This window comes from Microtus pennsylvanicus, chromosome 3, assembly GCF_037038515.1.
Source record: "Microtus pennsylvanicus isolate mMicPen1 chromosome 3, mMicPen1.hap1, whole genome shotgun sequence".
In the NCBI taxonomy this organism is placed as follows: Eukaryota; Metazoa; Chordata; class Mammalia; order Rodentia; family Cricetidae; genus Microtus; species Microtus pennsylvanicus.
Window position 1 is genome coordinate 61485636 of NC_134581.1, and position 6000 is coordinate 61491635.

A 6000-nucleotide genomic window follows, 5' to 3' on the forward strand; every position below is an offset into this window, starting at 1 on the left:
TAAAGAAAAAGGATACTTCTGGGGCAAACTGCTGGTGCAGCCGTGCTGAGTTAGATTGTGAAATTCTCAGATCCCTTCAACTGTAGCGGTTTCCATGTAGTCGTTACGGCTGGATGAGCAAGGGGCCATGTTCCTTGGGGGTCTGTCATGTGGGGGAAGGGAAGCCTTAAGATCTTTCCTGGTGGTCGCGTGGACCCATAGAGTCTGTGGTAGCCTCCTGTGGTCCTGTAGATCTCTGAGTGTGAGGAACAGTACTTACCTTGTATCTTAAGTACTTACCACTCTAGCTGAAGTTTTGCTAGTTGGAAAGGGGCTTCCAGCCGGGCTGTAATCCTTGCTTTCTTGCCTGCTTCACTATAGAGATCTCTCCTGGCTCAATGGGTTTGCTTATAGACCTTGTCTCTTGCAAAGAGCTCACTGTATATTGTCTTCGCTGTTTACTTTCCTTGAGTTTCAGGGGTTCTTCTCCACTATATTACCTGGCATTTTCTTGCCAGTCATACTGATGAGGGTCATTCCCAATGACCTCATTTAACCTTAGTGATTTTTTTTAAAGACCTGATATCAAATTTGACTCTTGTGCATGTACATGTGTGTGCATGTGTTACATGTATACATGTGTGTAGATGTACACAGAAGTATGTATGTGCATGAAAGCCAGAGAAAGATATTAAATGTCTTGCTATCTGTCACTTTAGTCCCTTGAGACAAAGTCTTCCACTGAAGCTGGAACTAGACTTGTGACCAGCAAGCCTTAGCAATCCTTTGGTCTCTGTCCTCTATAGCTTTGAGATTATAGGTGCTTGCAACCAAGTCCTGCTTTTTATATGGGTGCTGAGATCCACACTCACTTCGTCATGTTTGCACAACAAGCGTGTGTACCCTTATGAGCCATTTCTCTAGCCCCCAAATTCCAACTTTTGAATTTTCTGTTTTGGGAATGGGGAAAAAACACGTTGGGTCATTTTCTCCTTAGTAACTGCTGTGGCTACATTGGCATTATATTCTGTTCATTGTTAATCCTTGCCTATAATATGTTACAGGAATCAGGGTCTTTCTCCCATGTCCATGTCTCTTCCGGTCCCCTCACTGGGAAGTATGATCTCCTCTGTTCCCCCGGCTAGGCTATGGCAAAAGTGATGTTCCAGTTCTGAGCCAGAGCCTCAAGCAACATGCTTCCACTCTTTCGGAATGCTTCATTAACACATAACCAAGCCCACACTAGCTGTGAAGGACACATAGCCTAGAGAGTCCCATCTCCCCAGTTCAGCCAGCCAATTCTAAGAAGAGCAAAGCTACCAGCTGATTGGTGCTAGAATTAATACCATCTGAGACCAGAAGAACAACCCAGCGGAACCCAGCTCAAATCACTGGTTTACATACTATAGACTAAATAAATGGTTGCTATTTTTACGCCACTAATGTTTGAAAAAAAATTTCTTTTCCGAAACAAGGTTTCTCTCTGTGTAATCCTGGCTGTTTTGGAACTTGCTCTGAAGACCAGGCTGGCCTCAAAGAACCGAGATTGGCCTGCTTCTGCCTCCTGAGTTCTGGGATTACAGGCATGCACCACCACTGCCCCAGCTTTTTGTTTTTTACAAAGTGAAAGCTATCTGATACCCTTCCCACAGGCCTTTGCTCTAACTCTCTTCTGTGTCTTGATGTTTGCATGCCTGGCTGCCCCGATCTATCCTTCAAATCTCTTCTTAAATACACTATGTTCCAACAGGCCTTCTCTGTCAGAACAGCACAACACCATAATTTAGGGCTGTCATCACTTCTGACTTCATTCTCTGTCTAGCATTACCTAAATCTGATGTCTCCCTGTTTGTTCATTTTTTTGTTTATTGCAGCCTCACGCTGTTAGAATATGAATTCTATGGGATCACAGAGCATGCATACTCCAGCCAGTGACTGCATTAGTGCCCGAAAGTCAACAAGTAGTTGCTATATAATCAAATTCAGAATCCTCTACAGGGGTCTTCAAAGGCTGCCAAGCCTGACAGCCTGATTTTGAGTCCCAGGACCTATGTGACAGAAGGGGAAACACACTCCCAAAAGTTGTCACCCTGACATTCACACAATGATGTGGCACATAATAAATAAATAAATAAATAAATAAATAAATAAGCAAATACATGAATGTAATAAATGTGTTGTTGCACGAATAATAAAAACCCAGAGACAAATATTGGGGTTCAACCTGAAGATCATAAAAGCAAAGCAGCCAGCCACTGGCTCTGACCTCTACCTCAGACCAAAAATGAGCCATCCTGCCTCCACGAATCCTCAGACTGAGACTGAGAGTGAGACCTGTCTCCTCCCACTTTATATTCCTCTAGTGCTGAGGTTAAAGGTGAAGGCATGCACTACTATCACCTGGCCTCTATGGCTAACACTGGGCTGCTGGGATTAAAGGTGTGTGTAACCACTGCCTGGCCTGTATGGCTGACACTGGGCTGCTGGGATTAAAGGTGTGTGTAACCACTGCCTGGCCTCTATGGCTAACACTGGGCTGCTGGGATTAAAGGTGTGTGTAACCACTGCCTGGCCTGTATGGCTGACTAGTCTGGCTGCTTTGCACTGATCTTCAGGCAAGCTTTATTTATTATAACACTGTAATGTGTTTTAAAGAAAGGAATCTCCCAGCAATCCCATTATTCTCTCCATTATGTGGATGAGAAACTGGGCTGCTAAAGGAAAGTACTTGCTCCAAACTGCACAATTTAGGCTATTGGAGAGGATGCTGTGTTTAAGTCTTATGACATCCCAGACTTTGTGTTGTTTCTGTTGTTGTTGTTTTGAGACAGGGTTTCTCCGTCTAGTGCTGACTGTCTTGGAACTCACTCTGTAGGCCAATCTGGCCTTGAACTCACAGAAATCCATCTGCCTCTGCCTCCTGAGTGCTGGGATTAAAGATACAGGCCACCACTGCCTCGCTCCATACTTTGTTGTTAAAGTATGAAGAACCAGTCGACCAAAGCTGACTGTGGTCACCTCCTTCTGTGGCAATGGTTCTTATCTGTAACACAAACAGACGGGCTGTATAGTGCTTGAGCCAGGAGTAGCTGATCTCAGTGGCCAGTGCTTGGGGAAAGGAGTCCACAGGGCTTTGGCAGCAGTGGCTGGGCCTGAACTGCACGTTCTCTTGTTTCTTCCTGACATCCAGAAGGAGCAAGCAAGCAATTCGTCAAATTCCCATTAATGTTTATTCCTCCCACCTCATCTCAGTCAATTAATCCTGCAGCCAATCTACTTTTTTTTTGAGACAGGGTTTCTCTTTGTAACAACCCTAGCTGTCCTAGAACTACTTCTGTAGACCAGGCTGACCTAGAACTCACAGAGATCCGCCTGCCTCTGCCTCCCATGTGCTAGGATTAAAGGCGTGCGCCACCATCGCCCGGCTGTTTTTTTGTTTTTCGAAACAGGGTTTCCCTGTGGTTTTGGAGCCTGTCCTGGAACTAGCTCTTGTAGACCAGGCTGGTCTCGAACTCACAGAGATCCGCCTGCCTCTGCCTCCCGAGTGCTGGGATTAAAGGCGTGTGCCACCACCGCTCAGCCCAATCTATTTCTATATCTTCCTTTGAAGGGACATTACAGTTCCTTGAACTTTATTACAAGTAAGATTAATTAAGGGATTCAGTCCCAATGTTGAAACTGTAATACAATGGCTTTTTGATTTCTTTTAGTTTGGGCACTATTTACTGTTTTGAACAATTAAGATTAACTTAAACTATAAAACGTGGATGATAATTCACTGGGAAAATAGTCTAACAAAATCATAGTATTTTCAAAACAAATACTACCTATATTTAGTCAAAGTTATGTTAACAAGCTACAAATCAAACATGGTGATACAGGCCTTTAATCCCAGCACTTTGGAGGCAGAGGCATGTGTTTCTGTGAGCCTGGGCTGCATAGTGAATTCCAGGCCAGCCTGGGTTACATAGTGAGATCCTGTCTCAGAGAGAGAGACAGAGAGGCTGAGATACCTCACAAAGTGGGCTGTGTGTTTTGGAGAAATACTATTAAAAAAACAGATTCTGTTGCTTTCTTTTTACCAAGTTCCACTTTGCTGAGTCTTAGAAGGCAGGAGACTGACAATTTCAGTACGGTCTCTGTGCCTGGGAGAATCCGGGGGACCTGCTCCAGGGTGATAGTTTGATTTGTCACCACAGATTCCATTAATATGATGGCTTTACCTCTTTAAATAGCCCAGAGCTGCCAACCTGGGTGATGTGGAGAGATTCTGTTGCCACTTCACTAAAAGCCGGTCCATGTGTTCCCATTTGCATGGAGCTAGAACAAGAGAGAAACCACATCTTACTGCAAGTGTGCAAACTTTTTGCAACAATGACTCAGTACATGTGTCCATTACTCAACCTGTTACAACATGAATAGATACACATTGCACTTTAACCCTCAGAATATCCCCCCATTACAACATGAATAGATACATACTGCACTTTAACCCTCAGAATATCCCCCCATTACAACATGAATAGATACATACTGCACTTTAACCCTCAGACACCCTCCCACCCCCCACCCTACTCCCCACCCTACCCTCACCCCCCAGCTTGCTCTCTCAGTGCTAGGTACGAACAGAACCTAAGGCTTTGCCCATGCTAGTCAATCACTCTATTATTATTTCTTATTTTGAGACACGGTCTTAAATCAGGGTCTCCCTCCCTGAGTTGCCCAGTCAGGCCTTGAACTTTCAATAATGTTTCAGCCTCTGAAACAGCTGAGATCCCAAGCCTGCACCACCAGATTTTGTCTTTGAAGTGTGTTTTAGTTTTTTTTTTTTTTTTTTTTTTTTTTTTTTTTTTTTTGGTTTTTCGAGACAGGGTTTCTCTGTAGCTTTGGAGCCTGTCCTGGAACTAGCTCTGTAGACCAGGCTGGTCTCGAACTCCCAGAGATCCGCCTGCCTCTGCCTCCCGAGTGCTGGGATTAAAGGCGTGCGCCACCATCGCCCGGCTTTGAAGTGTGTTTTAATCTATGATACAGAAGTCTGGTCATGCTACAAACCCTGTTAGCATCAACACTGAAAAACTTTTTGTCACAGTCCTTAGGAGTGTCTTTTGGTGGCTATTTTTGTGGCTATCCTGGGAACTGGGAAAAGGAAATACCAAGGTGGCTCATAAACATCTGTAATGGGATCTGATTCCCTCTTCCGGTGTGCTTGAAGAAAAATAAATAACTTTGAAGCCTGTCCTGGAACTAGCTCTTGTAGACCAGTCTGGCTTCGAACTCACAGAGATCCATCTGTCTCTGCCTCCTGAGTGCTGGGATTAAAGCTGTGTGCGCCACCACCGCCCGGCTCTCGTTAGGCTTCTTGGGGTAGGGAAGAGACCTATTGTGTTTTTCTGCTTAAAAGCAAGCCTACAACATATCACACACACACACACACACACACACACACACACGTATTGCTTACAAATGCAGAAGAGTAAAAAGAAATTACTTTGGCTGGCCTAGGATTCACTGAGTTCTGCATGCCTCTGCCTTCTCCATGCTTGGGTTAAAGGTGCTGGCCGCTATGTACAGTTTACAAAGAAAGTTTTAAATCATTACCTAATGCTAGTATTCAATCTTTTTAGTTCATGTTTTGAAGAGTTTTTAAAAACTTATTTAACCAATGAATAAAATTATTTTAATGTGCACACACACATGCATTTTCACAGAAATGAACTTTTATTTCCTACTTCTTTGGGTACTTGGGATCAACCCAGGGCCTGGTACATGCTAGGCAAGTGTCCTACCATTAATCTACATCTGCAGCCCAATTTTATTATTTATGGTATATTGTGACCTTTTTACCTAGTAACAGAGAGAGTATTTTGATAGATCACTAATGCATTTTATTCAACAGGATTCTTCTTGTTGGTGTAGGCTGTTATTTATTAAAAGTCCTAGTAGAGGGTTAGGCTGTGTGCGAGTATGGGGCTGTTGTAGACCACGTCTAAATGTTTCTAGAGCAAAAATCCTTGCTGAGTT